The sequence below is a fragment of the Eptatretus burgeri genome, chromosome 8 (assembly GCF_056783735.1).
Source record: "Eptatretus burgeri isolate ZD-2024b chromosome 8, Ebu_testis_v1, whole genome shotgun sequence".
Classification (NCBI taxonomy): Eukaryota; Metazoa; Chordata; class Myxini; order Myxiniformes; family Myxinidae; genus Eptatretus; species Eptatretus burgeri.
Genome location: NC_140968.1, coordinates 107,728,271 through 107,745,808, shown reverse-complemented (window position 1 = coordinate 107,745,808; position 17,538 = coordinate 107,728,271). Strand labels below are relative to the sequence as shown.

The following is a 17,538-nucleotide window of genomic DNA, read 5'->3' as shown; positions in this document are numbered from 1 at the left end:
ATTTTAAAAAGTTCGTTCGTCCATCGTTTAATATAACCCTTTTCAAAATGAGATTTCCACCTATATATTCTTACGATATCACCAACTTTGAACTTAGGTTTTCTGACATTAATCTCTTTTTCATATTTTAATTTTGTAAATGTTTCTGATGGTTTCATATTTGTTGACGTGTGAACCGTGTCATTATACTTATCCACAATATCCTGAATAAAAGATGACCATTGTTGTGAACCGAGTTGTCTGAATTTTTTATATAATCTCTCTTTTAAGGTACGATTAAAACGTTCAACAACAACTGCCTTCCCTTCATTAAAGGTACTGTATAATGTAATACTGTTATTTTTTAGAAAATTCATAAGTCTTGTTATAAAACTCTCTACCCTCATCAGTCCACAATTTTTTAGGTTTTCTCTTACTTTTATTAAATATCTGTTGAAAGGTTAACATAAGAGTATTACCTGTTTTGTTTTTTAATGGTACAACCTATGCGTATCTATCTACTCCTCAAATCAATAATGGTTAAAGCATACTTCAGAGATGCCAACTTTTGGAAATCAGAATTAGGGAGGATTTGCAACCGACACCAAATAATGTGCGCTAAGCGCACATCTCGAGCGCGGAGCGCTCGACCCTTGCGGCGGGGTCCAGGGCCCGCCTTAGGGCCCTGGAAGCTCTAGGGTTCTAGACGCTCTCTAGTGCCCTCTGAGCCCTATTTTGGAGCATTTAACATGTTAAGAATTCCCACTTTTTGAACAAAAAATGGGGAAAATTGTGCACTTTTTAATGTTACATGTATGTTAATATTAGTAAGTTAGGGGACAATCAAAGATTAACAACAAGCACAAAAGAAGCAATATTTTTCTTACCTTACTGGCTGGTACTACTGCTGCTTGCTTTTTCCATGGCAGCTTTGCTGAGTGACAGCTGTGTGGCTCTTTTAGCCCTTCTGATTATGTCTTTGCTGTATTCTCTCTGGTAGCAAGGGGTGCTATGAGCTAGTTTTTCAATTAAGAGAGCTTCCAGGGATTTGACACTCAAATTGGGACGAAATTCAGTATGATTCTTCCGTACAAGACTGAGTGCCCGCTCACATGATGCGTTCGAATGAGGAATGACCAAGATTCCCTTCATCACTTTGCTCAAATTAGGATACTTCTTGGCACCAGTGCAGGGATCTGTGAGCTGTGAAATCCGATGCCACTGCTCATCCACTCTCACTGTCTCAGTAGCAATTGTAGCTATGGAGGCGTCTGCCTGGTAGTGAGCGAATTCACTCTCAAGACTGTCTATGTCACTATCACCACCACTGAACAGACAGGGGAATTTCTTGATGAAAAACTCCACACAGTCAAACCCCACTTCTTGGTGTAGCTTAACATCCAGCACCTGAGCATGCTTGGCTAATTCATTATCTAGCGGCCAGGTTTTGAAGATGTAATTGCAGGCTTTCACATAATATGAGCGAACTGCACTGAAGAAACCTTGGATGTCTGACTCACTCAGAGTGAAGGTGGATTTCTTGAGACTCCTTTGTTCCCTTATATACAGTTTGGCATCGTTCCCAATCATGAGGTCCTCATCATTCTTCTGATGATTTCTGTCAGAGAAGGGTACATTTACCAGAGCAACCGATGACACCGATGGTTTCAAAAACCGTACGAAGATATCTTTCAGAAGACCATTCAATTCTCCGTGCAGGAGATGAATACAGGGTTCGTCTCTTTGGAGCAGAAGATTCCCCTTCTCAAAAAGCTTGTTAGCATATCGAAGGAAGAAACAATAGAGTTTTGTTTGTGGAGACAAGAACATCCTGTTGACACGTTTTTCTCTAGATTCCTGCACAGTGTTTGAGGAAGATGCGCTTTTCGTTGTAGAACTCGTAGTACACTTAGCCGCAGGGCGATCACACTTGCGTTTACTGCCAGCAGAAGAGGTCAGACTCGTAGTACCAGATCCAATTTTACGTTTGAGGAGAGAGCTTGAGGTAGGTGCAGCCAAGGAAGAAGACCTCTGATTCGAAGGTTTTGCTGAGCTTCTATCAAGTGATTTGGCAAAAGCAGAACTTAACTTGGGTCCTTCTTTGCCTGTAGATGGGACTATCACAGTCTTTCTCGACTCTGAAGGGATCTGCTTTGTAGATGAACGTGATGAAGGGCCGGTGATGCTACCTGCTCTCAGCATTGGTTTTAGTGCTGTCCCTGCTGTCTTCTTCGCAGCAGATACTGCAGTGGTAGTGGTGAATGCTGCTCCACTAGTGCTTGATCCTGCAGTGCCAGTACTGGCAGTAGATACAGTGCCGTCCTTCTTGCTCGTTGTTAGTGTCTTAGCTACAGTTGGTTGCATTTTTCTTCGTACTTCTTCTTTGAAGAAGAGACGAAGTGGCTCCCACTGTTCAATCAGCCTGTCTAGGCACTGACCAAGGGACAGCCACCTTGTTGCGACATGCTTCAGAATCTTGTGTGTCGGGGCATCACAGAGTTCTTGCAGTGCTTTCACTCCTTTGACGCGTTTACTACTTTTGTCCAAGTAGTAGTAAATATCGATGAGAAAGTCATCTAATTCAATGGGTAAGGCCTGAGCCGCCTTCTTGGCCGTATTGTGCATCATGTGGCAAGGGCATCCCATGATGTAGCACTCTGGATTTTGTTTGTGGATATAAGCAGCGACTCCTTTGTGCTTGCCCACCATGACAGAGGCATTATCAGCACAAAAGGAAACACAATTTCCCCACGGAATTTTCCTGTCACTGAACTCATGATCAAGCAGTTTGAAAATGTTTTCTCCAGTGGAATCTTGTTTGCACGCAGGCAAACTTAGCAAACCTTGCTTCACAATCCCAGCACTGTTGTCATAGTACGAAATCAGGACAGGATATAGCTGGGCCTCACCACTGTCATTGCTACCGTCTGTAGCTAGGCTAAATGGAGCTAGTCTAGCAATATCGGCAATAGATGAAGCAGTAACATTTGACAACTCACCAATTATTGCTGAAGTTTTTGTTCTTGCACATCCATACTTTGAAGCAACTTTTGAATCTGGAAACATCTTTTGAAATAGAGGTCCAGCATGATCTGAGACTGATATGGGCAAGTTATGTTCCACAATAAATCCACTAAAGAGAAGTTCCGCTCGGGTAACATCCTCTTCCTCGCTTGTCCCTTGTTTGGTGAAATAATTCAGAAGTGTACCGGTACTCGTGCTCGAAGATCTCTCCTTTGCAATGTCTGTGTGCCGTTTGCTTCCAACGTGCTTCCGAATATCATCGCGACCTCCGTGCTCAACTGAAATATCAACGCTGCATACTGTACAATACGCATGATGAATTCCTCTTTCAGACTTTCGAATACACGGGTATTGGAGACTGTATTCGGTCTTGTACTTCTGAGACCATTTATTGGTCTTCGTAAGCTTCTTTTCTGCCATTTCGTAATCAACATCGAGAGCTTGAAGCATCGGTAACTTCGAAGTCGATGTTCCACAGCTGCAGCGCGACTCGTAGAACTCTAGCGGCTGTTAAACACCGCACGGTGGTCGCGACCGCCGGGTTGGTACGGGGCCCAGCTGCATGCAGTGAGCGTATCGCATGCATATACACTGTGCATACATACCGCATGCACTGTATTGCACACATACCGCATGCACTAAATCTCAGTGCATGATCGCATAAGCGAGATCCAGACCCAATGTTTCGCTGCTCCTCATTTGAATTTGCAATTTTTTACGTACAATTTGGTAGCAGCGAACGTTATGGAGTTACCACATGCTATACGTAGCAGACGATGCTTTTCATTCAATTCTCATACTAGTACATTCTGATTAGTGAACAGTGCAAAAATATCAAAATTTCGGGAGGATAAGGATAGTGATCGTAAGGGCGGGAGTTTGGGTGAATTTTCGGAAGCCTCCCGATGAAATCGGGAAGGTTGGCATCTGTGATACTTGTACCCCTTATCATTATTGAGTTCAATCAAATCAGCAGACCAGATATAATCTACTTCCTTGGAATAAACTTTCCTTCTCTGAAACTTTGTGAATATTGGTTTATGTAATTCATCAGCTAATTGCTCTTCAGTCTTAATGACATCATTAGAGCCTATAAGTTTTTTGAATTTCCAAGTCCAAGTTTCAATTTAGCACTGATCATCTTCTTCACAATGAACCGATCAACTTTTTCTCTCAAGGTTGGATTTTGTATCAGAGACAAATTATACAACATTTCTCTATCGGCTTCATGCTTTTCTTCCAACGTTGTGGTATTCCCATAATCAATATCGTGTCTCATGCACACTTCATCAACTCTATTGATGGGTTTACTCCATTATTTAGGATTGTCTTCCTCATCTAATCTTTTATCCAAGTTTGTGCCTGGACCACAGAAAGAATACCCTGGAAGATGTAATTCCCCTGGTATTCCAGTAGTTGTAAATTTACTTCCTGATAAAAACTTTTGTATATCTCCTCCTCGTTTGTGTTTGGAGATAAATTGATTTTTTTTGAACCACACACCGAACATATACCTTTTTTTATAACCCTGTTATTTTTACTTTTAATATATGAAATATTTTTAGTATTAGTTTTCTTTTTACATTTGAGACAATAACTCATTTATTTATGTGAAAAATTCCTGCAGAGTGCAAAAACCTTTTTAGTTTCCAACATGCACATTTGAATCTTAATTTTTAAAACATAAAGAATCCTTAGAAATGCCTTCACTCTCTCCTCCATTTATTTAAGAAAAAAATAAAAATGAAAAACTTGAATTAAAATGAATATCTTGTCGATGTCAATAGTCTTGTAGAAAATATTTCAAATAGACTTGTCAATTCTTTGTTTTCCTCCTCGGTGGGTTGAGTTATTTTCTGTAATACCACCAATCTTTTTTTAATCTCACTGGTTTCCATATTTTGATATTTATTTTGTCTCGCTCTTTCCTCCCTCTTCTTCTCTCTCTCCTCCCTCTCCTTCTCTCTCTTCTCTTTTTCCTCCTTCTTTTTTCTCCCTCTCCTCCTTCTCTCTCTTCTCCTTTTCCTCCTTCTCTTTCTTCTCCCTCTCCTCCTTCTCTCTCTTCTCCTTTTCCTCCTCTTCCCTCTCTTCTTCAACTCCCTCCTCATCCCTTATTATCCTTGAATCGCTTACACCCCATAGAATATCATACATATATTCATCAGGATTTCGAGCCTGGTGTTGGCGCAGTGGTTAGGGCAGCGGCTTGGGATCCAAATGGTCCTGAGTTCAAGCCCCGTTGGGCCACTGAATTAATACACCAGGGGGTTGACTCAGCCTGTCATCCTTCCGAGGTCGGCGAAATGAGTACCAGTGTGCTGGGCCGGTGTATACCCCGGTTAAAATAGGTGTACCATATCCCTGTGTCGTAAGAGGCGACCAGGGTTGCGTCAGGAAGGGCATCCGGCGTAAAACATGTGCCAAATCACTATGCGGATCATAATCATGATCCGCTGTGGCGACCCCTAACAGGAGCAGCCGAAAGAAGAAGAAGATTCATCAGGATTTCTTGTTATTCCTGTATCCAAAATAATTTTTTTTACAACAGGAAACCAATAAAATTTCTTTTGAATTTCTAAAAGAGCCTTACCTTTTCTTATCTTTATAATTTTATCATTATTTAACATTCTAATTAAATCTAAAGTTGTCGGTTTCTCAACATCAGCATAATGCCAATCTTTTATTGAAAATACCTCATTCTGATGTTGCAGAACATATTTATTAAAATACCGAATACCCTTTTCTTGAAGGTATGCTTGGACACAAATGATAATTTTCTTGAAGCCTTCTTGCTGTCATTTATGTATTAGAAATATATGTTAGAATAATATTATGGCACGAAACACCTCCCCATCTTCCCATAGTTAAATCATTTTGTATTTCCTTACTTATTATATATAATCCTGTTTTTTCTGTTTTCATGATATAAACAAGGGCAAAACCATTATTATATTTACCCTTATTAAATTCTTTTATTTGTTGTTTACTAATCGTGGCCCCACAAAACTCATTCTCAATACAAAGTGGATAATATTCTTCCTTACGAGACTGATTTAATTGTTCCAGGTCTTCGAGGTTAATTTTAAATGACCAATTATACCCTAAATCATTCATATCATACCCCCATTGTTCTATTCTCATAAAAACGATACGCCCTTCTTTATAAAAATTTATTTTAATTCGAACTGTGACTTCTGTATGACCTGGAGATAATATCAACACTTCTGTATCTTTGGAATACACGGCCGTTTTATTTAAAGATATATATTGTGATAAATCGCTTAATCTCACCAAGTCATTCGTGTCAGTCGGGCTTGGATATTTTTTTAATTTATAAGCATTTTTCATGTTAATATTTTTGATTATATTATATTTATGTCGTTCAGCCTGTGCCTTTGTGTAATAATTTGATCAATCAATATCCAGTTCTTGAGATACACCAAAGATAGAACCATCTTTACCAACATAAGTCATTTATATTAGATTAAAAATAATATCATAAAATTTTTTATTTTTGTTGAGTTGAAATAACACATATAGACATAATTGACCACAACACTTGGAATTTAATTATTGGACTTGAAATGTTTGATAAACACCATTCTGTAAGAATTTTATGACTTCAACAGGTGGTGGAAGACCAAAACTATCAAAATAATATTTGTCAAAACTATCAAAATAACATATTCCTTGTGGTTTCTGTTATTATATCAAATCATCTGTTGGAGAAAAGTATAACAGACTTGAACATTATAGTGGAAAAAAAGCTTCACAAGAGTTTGTAAAACGATTAGAAAAGGATTGTATAAGACTCACTAAATTAATGAAAGAAACAAATGAACCGATGAAATTAACCAAAGATGAAAAATGAGAATTCAGAAAGAACAATATCTGTCATATTTGTGAGGGGGAAATTAAGGAGTCTAAAGTTAGGGATCATTGTCATCTTACTGGTAAATATAGAGGTCCCGCTCATTCCTGTTGTAATCTTAATTATAAATTACCTTCTTTTATTCCAGTCTTTCTTCACAACAGCGCCAACTATGATACACATCTATTTATAAATGAACTTTCAAAAACACCAGGGAATATTTCTGCCATAACAAACACAAGTCAAAAGTATATTTCATTTACAAAAATGATATTCACAAAACCTTTAACTCGTATTCTGTTTCTACATTCTTACAAGTTTATGGGAACACCACTAGCCTACCTCACATCAAATCTAAGCTCCACAGACTCTTTTCCAAATCTTAATTCATTCTTTCCAAAAGAGGAAATTCTCACTAAAGAGGAAATTCAGATTAAAGAGAGAATTCAAAGTAAAGAGGAAATTCTAATTAATGAGGAAATTAATGAAGAAATTCTAACTGAAGATGAAATTCTAATTATAAAGAAAATTCGAACAATGAATGAAATTCTAACTAAAGAGGAAATTCTGATTAAAGAAGGAATTCTCACGAGAGAGGAAATTCAAACAAGGAATGAAATTCAAAGTAAAGAGAAAATTCTTACAAGTAAGGGAATTTATCCTTATGATTATATGGATTCATTTATGAGATTTAAAGAAACACAACTTCCTTCAAAAGAAAGTTTCTAAAATAACCTTTATGAAGAAGAGATAAGTGATAAGGAATATAAACACGCACAAGAAATATGGAAAATATTTAAGATAAAGAACCTTGGAGAATATCATGATTTATATCTAAAAACAGATTTTTTTTAATTTTTTTTTTATTTTTTTTTGTATACCTTGGTCGAGGCTCGTATGAGAGCGAACACACAACTCACAGCAAGGAGGCATGAGACAAGAGGGGCAGGAGTGGAAGGGACAAAACAGTGGGAAACAGATACATTAGGTGAACTGTGGAAGGGAGAGGGATGGGGATGGGACGGGGAACATGGCGAAGAGAAGATGGACATTTCAGGGACTTTCAGGAAGGAAAGCAGGAGAAATGAAGGAAGTGGGCTTGGGTGGATTATCGGGGGTAGAAAAGATCGAGGATTTGGATGGGGGAAGATAAGAGGTGGTGGTGAACAGCTGTTTTGAAAGCCTGGAGGGAAGAATGGGAAAGAATAGAGTGAGGAAGTTTATTCCAAAGGCGGGAAAAAAGAGGAATGAAAGAGTGAAGATGAGCAGTGATTCGTGATTTTGGTAGTTTTACCAGAAGGGGGTTGTTGGCGGACCTTGAGCGCCCTGTGGAAATGTGGTGGGGACAAATCGCAGAGAGAGCAGGGGGGGGCAAGGCTGGAGAGGAGTCGGTAGAAGACAGAAAGACCACCGACCAACCTGCGATGATTGAGTGAGAGGCCCAAAGACTCAGCTTCATTGCGGGAGATGCCGATGATCTTAAATGCCCTGGTTTCAACAGCGTGAAGCCGAGAAAGGTGGGAGGCAGGAGCACCAGCCCAGAGGGGAGAGCAGTACTCCATCAGGCTACAGACAAAAGCTTTGTAAGTGGTCAGGAGCTCAAGAGGACCGAGGAAGGACTTAGAACGACGGAGGATTCCCAGTCGGCGACTGGCTTTTGAGGCGAGGTTGGAAATGTGACTTTCCCAGGAAAGGTCATGGCAGATAGTGAGACTTAGAAGCTTGAAAGAAAAGACTTCTTCCAGAGGATTGTTGAGAAAGTGGATGGGGGGGTTTTGTAAATGGTCCTTTCGAAGAGACATAGTGAGAGTGTGAGATTTGTCTGGATTGAAAGACATGTTCCACGTGTTGGACCAGTTTGTGATTTTATCCAGATCTGCAGTGAGCGAAGAAGCTGCTGCTTGCCGGTCTGAGGGATGACAGATGGTACGGCAGAGGGTGGAGTCGTCGGCAAAGAGAAATAGAGGATTTTCCAGAGAGTCCGAGAGATCATTGATGAAAACCAGAAAAAGAACAGGGCCCAGAACGCTACCTTGAGGAACTCCAGCCTGCACAGGAAGAGGGGATGAAAAAACTCCATTTAGGGCCACACGTTGACTGCGACAGGAAAGGAAGTCTGCGAGCCATGAGTGGAGATGGCCTTGAATACCATGGGAAGAGAGTTTGGTGAGTAAGGCAGGGTGCCAGACTGTGTCAAAAGCACGTGATATGTCCAGGGATACGGCTCGGATTTCCTGTCTGGCATTGAGGACCTCCATCCATTGATGGGAGAGCAGAAGCAGCATATCCAGGGTAGAGTGACCTGGTCTGAAACCAAATTGATGATTGGAAATCAAGCCATTGGAGAAGAGGAAGGATTTCATGTCTGAAATTTTATTTTTATTGTTAGCTGATGTGTTTGAAGCTTTTAGATCACTCTGTCATAATAAAAATTGTTTTGGATTAGATCCTGCCCACTATTTCACAGCTTCTGGTTTAGCTTGGAGTGCAATGTTGAAAATGACAAAACAAGATATAGATTTAATCAGTGATGTTGATATGCTTTTGATGATTGAGAAGTCCAAGAGAGGTGGAATATCACAAGTATGTTCAAAAAGATATGCTAAAGCAAATAATAAATATCTTCCAAATTATGATAATGAAAAAGATAGTAATTATTTGATGTATTTTGATGCTAATAATTTGTATGGATGGGCAATGTCTCAATCTCTGCCTTGTGGTAAATTAGAGTGGGTGGAAGAAAAGGATTATGAAAAGGCTTTGATGAATATTGTTATTTCTTCTCAAGAGGAATTGAATGACGAAGAAGAAGGTTATTATTTTGAAGTTGATTTGAAGTACCCGAGTGATCTTCATAATAAGCATAAAGACCTTCCTTTTGCATGTGAGAAAGAAACCCCAAAGAAAGAATGGTTCAGTGATTCTCATAAAAGTTTTAATATTAAAGGCAAATCAACAGAAAAGTTATTAACAACATTCTATGATAAAGAGGGATATGTTTTGCATCAGAGAAGCTTAAAACAGTTTTTGAGAGAAGGATTGAGAGTAGCTAAAATTCATAGAGTTTTAAAATTTAAACAAAGTCCTTGGGTGAAAAAGTATATTCAATTCAATACAGATATGAGAGCAAATACAAAAGTAAAATTTGAAGGGGACTTTTATAAATTAATGAATAATGCTGTATTTGGAAAGACTATGGAAAATGTTAGAAACAGGCAAAACATTAGATTTGCAACATCTTGGAAAGAAGCTTCGAGATTGATAAATAAACCAAGTTTTGAGAGAGAAGAGGTTTTTCAGAGAACTTTTCTGCAATTCATCTGAAAAAGGAAAGTATTGTAATGGATAAACCAATTTATATTGGAACAACAGTTCTTGATTTATCAAAGATATTGATGTATGATTATTTGTGTAATGACTTAAAGAAAGAGTATGGTGAAAATGTTTCATTGTTGTATTTGGACACTGATAGTTTTATCCTAGATATAAAAACTGATGATGTTTATAAAGATATGAAGAAAAATATTGGAGTATATGATACAAGTAATTTCAGCAAGAAGAGTGAGTTATTTTCCAAAAAGAATGAAAAGGTTATTGGTAAGTTTAAGGATGAGTTGGGTGGAAAAGTAATGAGTGAGTTTATTGGATTGAGAGCAAAGGCATATGCTTATAAGTATGGTGATCAGACTGATAAGAGGTTAAAGGGAATAAAGAAATATGTAATAAAGAAATCAATAACTTTTAGAAATTATTATAATTGTTTGATGAATAAGAAAGAAGAATATAGGAAAATGAATACAATAAGAAGTTATAAACATAACATATATATATAGTGAAGAAGTAAATAAAAAGGCATTAGGAGCCTTTGATGATAAGAGATTTATTTTAGATAATGGAATACATTGTGTTCCATATGGATATTGTATGATAGAGTGAATAGAATAGATTGTGTTTTAACGATGGGAAGATGGGTTAGGGTTTTTTAAGGGCTACCGCCGCGTTTTTTTGCAATATATAAATGGTCAAACCAAGTATTAATCAAACTAAAGAGAGGAGAAAATCTCAGTCTTGGTATATAAATGGAAAACATAATGAATGTGAAAAATATCAAATAAGTCTTATTGAAAAAATAACTAAAACAAAGGTAAATAAAACAAATAAGCGAATCAATTTAAAAACTAGTAAGTTAGAGGATGTAAAGAAAAAATGAATATCCTTGAATGGACTGAAAACATTGATGGTTATGAATTGAACAATGAAAAAACAATTTACTATAATCTCAAAATGATATGTGGCTCAGGAGGTGGTCAAACAAGAGCATTAAGAGAAGTTTATCATTTCGTAATGGCACAAAAGGGGTATCTTAAAAAATATAAAGATTCAAATGTTTTGTTTTTCAATATTTTAGATGGGGATTATTGTGCAAAGAAAATTAAACTATTGAAGGAATTTGAGAATGAACAAATCTTTATAGGTTCAATGAGTGAGCTAAACAATATGCATCGGTTATTTGATAAAGAGTGTCCCGAGGCTTAGACGTTTCAGATATTTCTTTCGAATCACCTTTAACAAATCACATTACCACTTTAGTACTTGAACAAATCTTTATCTTATTGCATGGATTATTTGAAAAAAAAAAGTGTCCCCAGGTTAAAAGAGGAGACAAATAAATATACCTTGGGATAAAAAGGGGGTTTATTTTTAGGGGAAAAAAATGTGAATCGCTGAAAATCCCCCATTCATTTACATGGGGAAAAGTGAGCCAGAACCAGTATATTCACCCGACTAACACCTCACCTCCACATCATTCAAAACATATATATATATATATATATATATATATATATATATATATATATATATATATATATATATATATATATATATCCATCCATTGGGACCATACTCTATGCAGAGCGTTGGTGCTGCCGAAGCAGTCTCCTTGGCTAGTGGGCACAATCCTGGACAGGTCACCACTCCGACACAGTATACCAGCATGCTGGCACTCATTTTGCCGACCTCGGAAGGATGACAGGTAGAGTTCACCTCACCTGGTATTAATTCAACAGATGAGCGGTATCTGAACTCAGTACCCTGGGATGCCAAGCCTACCACCCAAACCGTTAAGCCAGCAACAGGCATATATAACTATAACTACAACTATAACACACACACACACACACACACACACACACACACACACACACACACACACACACACACACACACACACACACACACACACACACACACACACACACACACACACACAATTACGGATTTCAGAATCTGTTCTGACGAATGCATACAAACATTCAGGTCCTGAGACAGTATTTCCCAAAATGCATGTCCAGGATAGACCCATCCCAATGTCTGGTGGGATTCTAACTTTGATGCATTGAGAAGGGTAAAGAATAGATTCCCTTTCTTATGGGATGACCTTTTTCTCTTTACAACAGACACATTCATGCACGCGAGATAGCCGTTAGCCCAATGGAGGCTCGTCTAACCCCTTTCCATCAGGACACATTGGCTTGGAGGTGGGCGATTTATTTACACCTTGGACTTACAGGACATTTGATTAAGCACACCGCGGGCTTTTCCTGAGCAGTTATTCTGACGGACAAATACGGCTGTGGATCATTTTCCTCACCCACCTATTTCCATCGACGTCGCCACCCACCTCTTTCCATCGACAATCGACACCCCATTCAGCAGCTCCATGGACGCTAACTAGCTCTTCTTCGTATTGGGCTGAACATCGAGGTAATAATTGCCCGTTGACGTTTTGTGAGCACTTCACGTTTTCGCTCGGCAATTCTGGCAAATTGCTGCTTTCTGCTGTTCGTCCAGCACCACAAACATGGCATCGTAAGGAAGGAACGTTCACGAGATTGGTGGTTTTGTCACATGCAACGATGCACAATAGGCAAGGTGGATTTGGCTGAAGTCTGCTTGAGGCTCCGCCCAGTAGGACGAGAGGACCGTTTTCCTGACAGTTTGGTGACAGCTGGTTACGGCTTCTTGCAGCTATGAGAAGTTTTGTTTTGTGACAGTTGGGTGACGGTTATTTTCGGCTCCAGTCAGTTCCAGTCAGACGGTTGGTGAGCTGGCGACAGTTGAGTTTGTGACAGTTGGTGATGGCCTTGCAGCCCTGATTGCTGGTGACAGCCTCACAATGCCTCAGCGCCTTACAGCTTCTCGCAGTTCCTCACAGCGCCTTACAGCTTCTCACAGTGCTCCACAGCACCTTACAGCTTCTCACAGCACCTCACAGCATCTCACAGATGTCCATTGGTTGTGGCTCCTGGTGGCTCCTGACGGTGGGTGACGCTTGGACCGTTAATGCCGGTTCTGCTCGAGACCTGCTCTTGGCGTATCTGATTCTTGGCGTCCCTGATTCCTGGGGGTGACGACGTGATGTCGATTGGTGTTCGAGCCTGTTTTGCGAGTGGCAAGGCAGGGCGATGGCAATGAATGAGGCACGCTCATACATTTCATGATGTTTTATTTGACGTATGACGACTTTCACCTTGCTGAGCGAAACCGGAATCCTCTCCCCACTGAGTGATCTGCTGGGTAACCTTGTCTGTGTTTAATCGTTAAGTAAGGCATAATGACAAGCATCTGCTCTTTGTCTGTTTTTACCCCGTGAGGTCTTCCACCCCACGGGGTCGAAGCGCCGCTCGCCTTCTCTCTTTTCTTGTGCACAGTTCATTTGAACATCTATTTCTCCATTATTCGTGAATAGAATTCGATGAAAATTGACAGGCATACACTAGACACATATGCACAGGCATTAACTGAGCCCAAAGTGCGATTGCGGCCCTTTGGGCTGAGGAACGGCCCATTGTCTTAAAATTGTTATTTCTCGGTTATTAGTGAACGGAACCTAACCAAACTTGACATGTATATTCTCGAGACTATTCCCCAGGCATTGACTGAGCCCAAAGTGCGATTCCGGCCCTTTGAGCTGAGAAACAGCCCTTTCAGCCCATTTTCTTAAAATTATTTTAAAAATAAAAAATTAAATGCACTGGGCGATGCCCAATGCAAAATTAAGTCGCAAATAATGATATGAAACTAGCCTCACTCTTGTGAGGTGTTCTGGTTTGTTTTTCTGATGAGATGAAAATCTTACCAAATTTCAAAACTATCTGTTGTCCGTGCTATCGCTCACCTGAGAGTTGTACGAATGAACTCCCACGGGGTATGATTGCAATTCCAACTTGTTCCATCAATGCCCGATTAATTCTTTATTTGCTTGAGAATATTTTGATTGATTTGAATTTACCTATTTTCTTCACAAATAAATTAAAAGTTATTCTGTTTATTTATTTTTTCCTTTTTAATAAATTCCTTGTTGATGTTTCAACCTGTCCGTGTTTGTCCTTTCCTTCCATTGATCCAGCATTGTCCGAACCTGGATAGACTGGGAGGTAATTACCAAACTAAGTGACCTGTAACAGTCGGCACACGCACCAGCTGTTAAACGCTCGGCCGCCCGAATTAAGATCTAATCAAAATAAGATTGGTGCTTTGCCGAGGGCGTGCTCCCCTTTCAGGAAACCACGTGAGCTCCAATCAAATGGCAAAATTATACAGTGGACACCGGAACTCATGGTTAACTGATTGGCGTTCGTGGTTGTAAAGCAATCGACCGTACCACGGATTTAAAGGCCCAGTCACACCTTGATGTTTTAGCCAGCAATGGCAACGTATTAAAATGTATGTAAAACGCTGGCTAACATTGAACTTTTGATGTTTTTTTTTTAAATATTCGGACGTATTCTTAATGACTTGGTCTGATGCATAACGTATTAGTAACGGACACAGAATGTTTCGTTGTGTTATAGATAACTTATACCAACGAATGCTGAACCTGTTGTCGGACTTCACAACCTATGCCCAACGATAGTCTAACTTATGCATAGCGCGCTGCATGCATCGCCGACGATGACGTGGCGTAGGTTATGAAAAGGCTGCCGCACAACGATTCAAATCATAACCGCTGCAGAAATGGAAGTGTCAACATCGCAGTCACACCTTGGCGATCTTGCCAGCGTATGCCGACCTCTGAAAAATGCTTCTAAAATGCTGGCGCACGTCGAATACGGTATGGGTAAGTTTGGTATGCGTGAACAGAACGCTAAAGTACGCTATCATACGTCGTATTAAATGGAGTACGTCATGTAATTTTAAACATGTTGAAAGTTTTACGACGTATTTGCCGTATGACACACGCTCCGCATGCGATGGGAATAAGTTGTACGCACGATATGCGATCGTTGACACACATCGACACACGTTACTTGAAAGGTACTCATAAGTCGAAACACGTCAAGGTAATGGTTGGCGTCAGTGTTCCAGACTCCTGGTTTTTTTTTTCTTCGGTATGACGGTTTTCAGTGTACAGTGCGGTTATGTTTAAATCGTTGAGCAGCAGCCTATTAATTATATTATATTATAACCGCACAAGAAATCGAAGTGTCAAAATCACCATCATACCGAAGGAAGGAAGAAAAAAAAAAAAATAAATAAAACCAGGGAGTCTGGAACACTGACGCTAACCATTACCTTGATGTGTTTCGACTTATGAGCACCTTACAAGTAACGTGTGTCGATGTGTGTCACCGATCGCGTAACGTGAGTACAACACGTTACTCATAGGTTAGAAATAAGTTTCGGGTCCGCTAAACATTACCTCGACGTGTTTCGACTTATGAGTAACTTACAAGTGACGTGTGTGAACGATCGCGTGACGTGCTTACAACTTATGGCCAGCGTTATGCGGAACGTGCGAGTCATACGCTGACATAAGTCTTAAAATTTCAAGCATGGAACATTTGAGGACAACCGAAAAGTACAACGTTTAAAGCCAGCTTACAACGACGTATGGCAGTGTTTTTCAGCGTGATCTCGGATCTATACACACATACATATATATATATATATATATATATATATATATATATATATATATATATATATATATATATATATATATATTGTTACGGTTGTGGAAATTCGCATTACACCATAAAGGGCCCGTAGGTGAGATATCTCTAAGTCCATGTGTAGTTAGCCCAAACCCGTTGTCTCTTGGGAATTTATGTGATTCATTCGGGCTGCGACGATTTGAGATACCCGTTTTTCTGTTCTATCTTTATTTTGAACCAACCACGTCTCAACCGCCATCACACAACAACCACCTTAACCACCACGCCAGCCATCGTCACCAAGTACAACCATGCTCCAACCCTCATACAACAACAAAACAGCCACGACCTTTACCTTCACAACTCAATCCTGCAAACATCGCATCACTGTCATTCCCAAACGGCACCATAACCATCAAACCACCACCGAAAACCCTCCACCACCCTCACCTCTCCCCTTCGACGGCCATTCCCGCACCACCTGTGAACACTGAGGTTCGGGCTGTCTTGGGCCCGTTCAGCGATACGCACCGAGCCGCGAGCGCAAATGGCGGCCTTTTCGTGGGAAATTCGGATCACAACCGCTACACGCCCACTTCTGCTCCGTCCAATTAGCAAGCGCGGGGCGGCTTGGCCCCGCCTCCAGGCGCGTCTGTGTGAAATCGATATATGCAAATTCTAGGATCAGGGGAGGTTCACGCCCCAGTTTCCTCCGACCAATGGGCGAGCGTGGCTCCGACCAATGGGCGAGCGTGGCTCCGACCCCGAGGTCATCCTGATCCGAATACTTGCATATTAGCTGCTCCTACCGGCCTATAAGAAGGCGAGCGCAAGGCAAATGAAGGCAGTCGAGTCGGGTGGCGAAGTGATCGGTGTGGCAGGAAGAGTCGAGTTGGGTGGCGAAGTGATCGGTGTGGCAGGAAGAGTCGAGTCGGGTGGCGAAGTCATCGGAGTGTCATCGAGTTGGGTTCTGAAGTCGGCTGAGAAGAGTTGTGGGAAGAGGCCAAGGAGCTCGGGTCCGAGGCGAGAAGGACGGCAGTCGGCGACGAGGTCGCGGTGTGGGATCGCTCGTCGCGGTGTGGGATCGCTCGTCGCGGGACCCAAGCCAGCCAGCCATTCTCCCTCCCCCAGGGCATCAACAATTCCCCCTTTCCCCCGCGCTGAGATAGTGCAACAAGGGGGCCCCGTTCCCACCCCACTCCAAACGTCGTGCCAACGAAACTCGCCAAGGACCACGGAGTCGGGGCACAGCCACGCGGCCACATCTGCGGCTCGTCTGCCAACGCGTCACGAGGACGCGGGTAGGAACCCCCCCCCCCCATCTCGCGGGCCTGGCCGCTCCTTCAGGTCACGCGCACATATTGGCTTACAGGCCTGTCTGCCCACTTTCTATGAGGGTGGCTTCTTTCCTTTGCTTTTGAGTAAATGTGTGTTGGCGCAGTCTGTAAAGTAGAACTGTATAAGTGTCGAAGTGTGTGCGTGTAGTCGGTAGTAACTCTGTGTCATTGTTGCTTTTGATTTGGTTGCTATATGTGCATTTTGACTGTTTGGCTGTATATGTGTGCTTTCCGTGTGCCAGGAAATAAATGTGCTTTGTGTGAACTGTTTTCCTGTTTTGCTTCGTCTTTTCTTTATTGACCCTCCATCCTGCTTCAAGTAAAGGGTTCGTAGTGGGCTTAAGACACCGGGTAATTAATCGGAACCGTCGAGGCCGACGATAACACC

At 40.8% G+C, this 17,538-nt stretch overlaps 1 protein-coding gene across 1 annotated transcript in view; it reads right to left on the bottom strand.

Moving 5' to 3' along the window:
- Positions 1-17,538, bottom strand: part of LOC147022502 (contactin-associated protein-like 5) — a 774,700-nt gene that overhangs the window by 152,803 nt on the left and 604,359 nt on the right. The window lies entirely within an intron of this gene.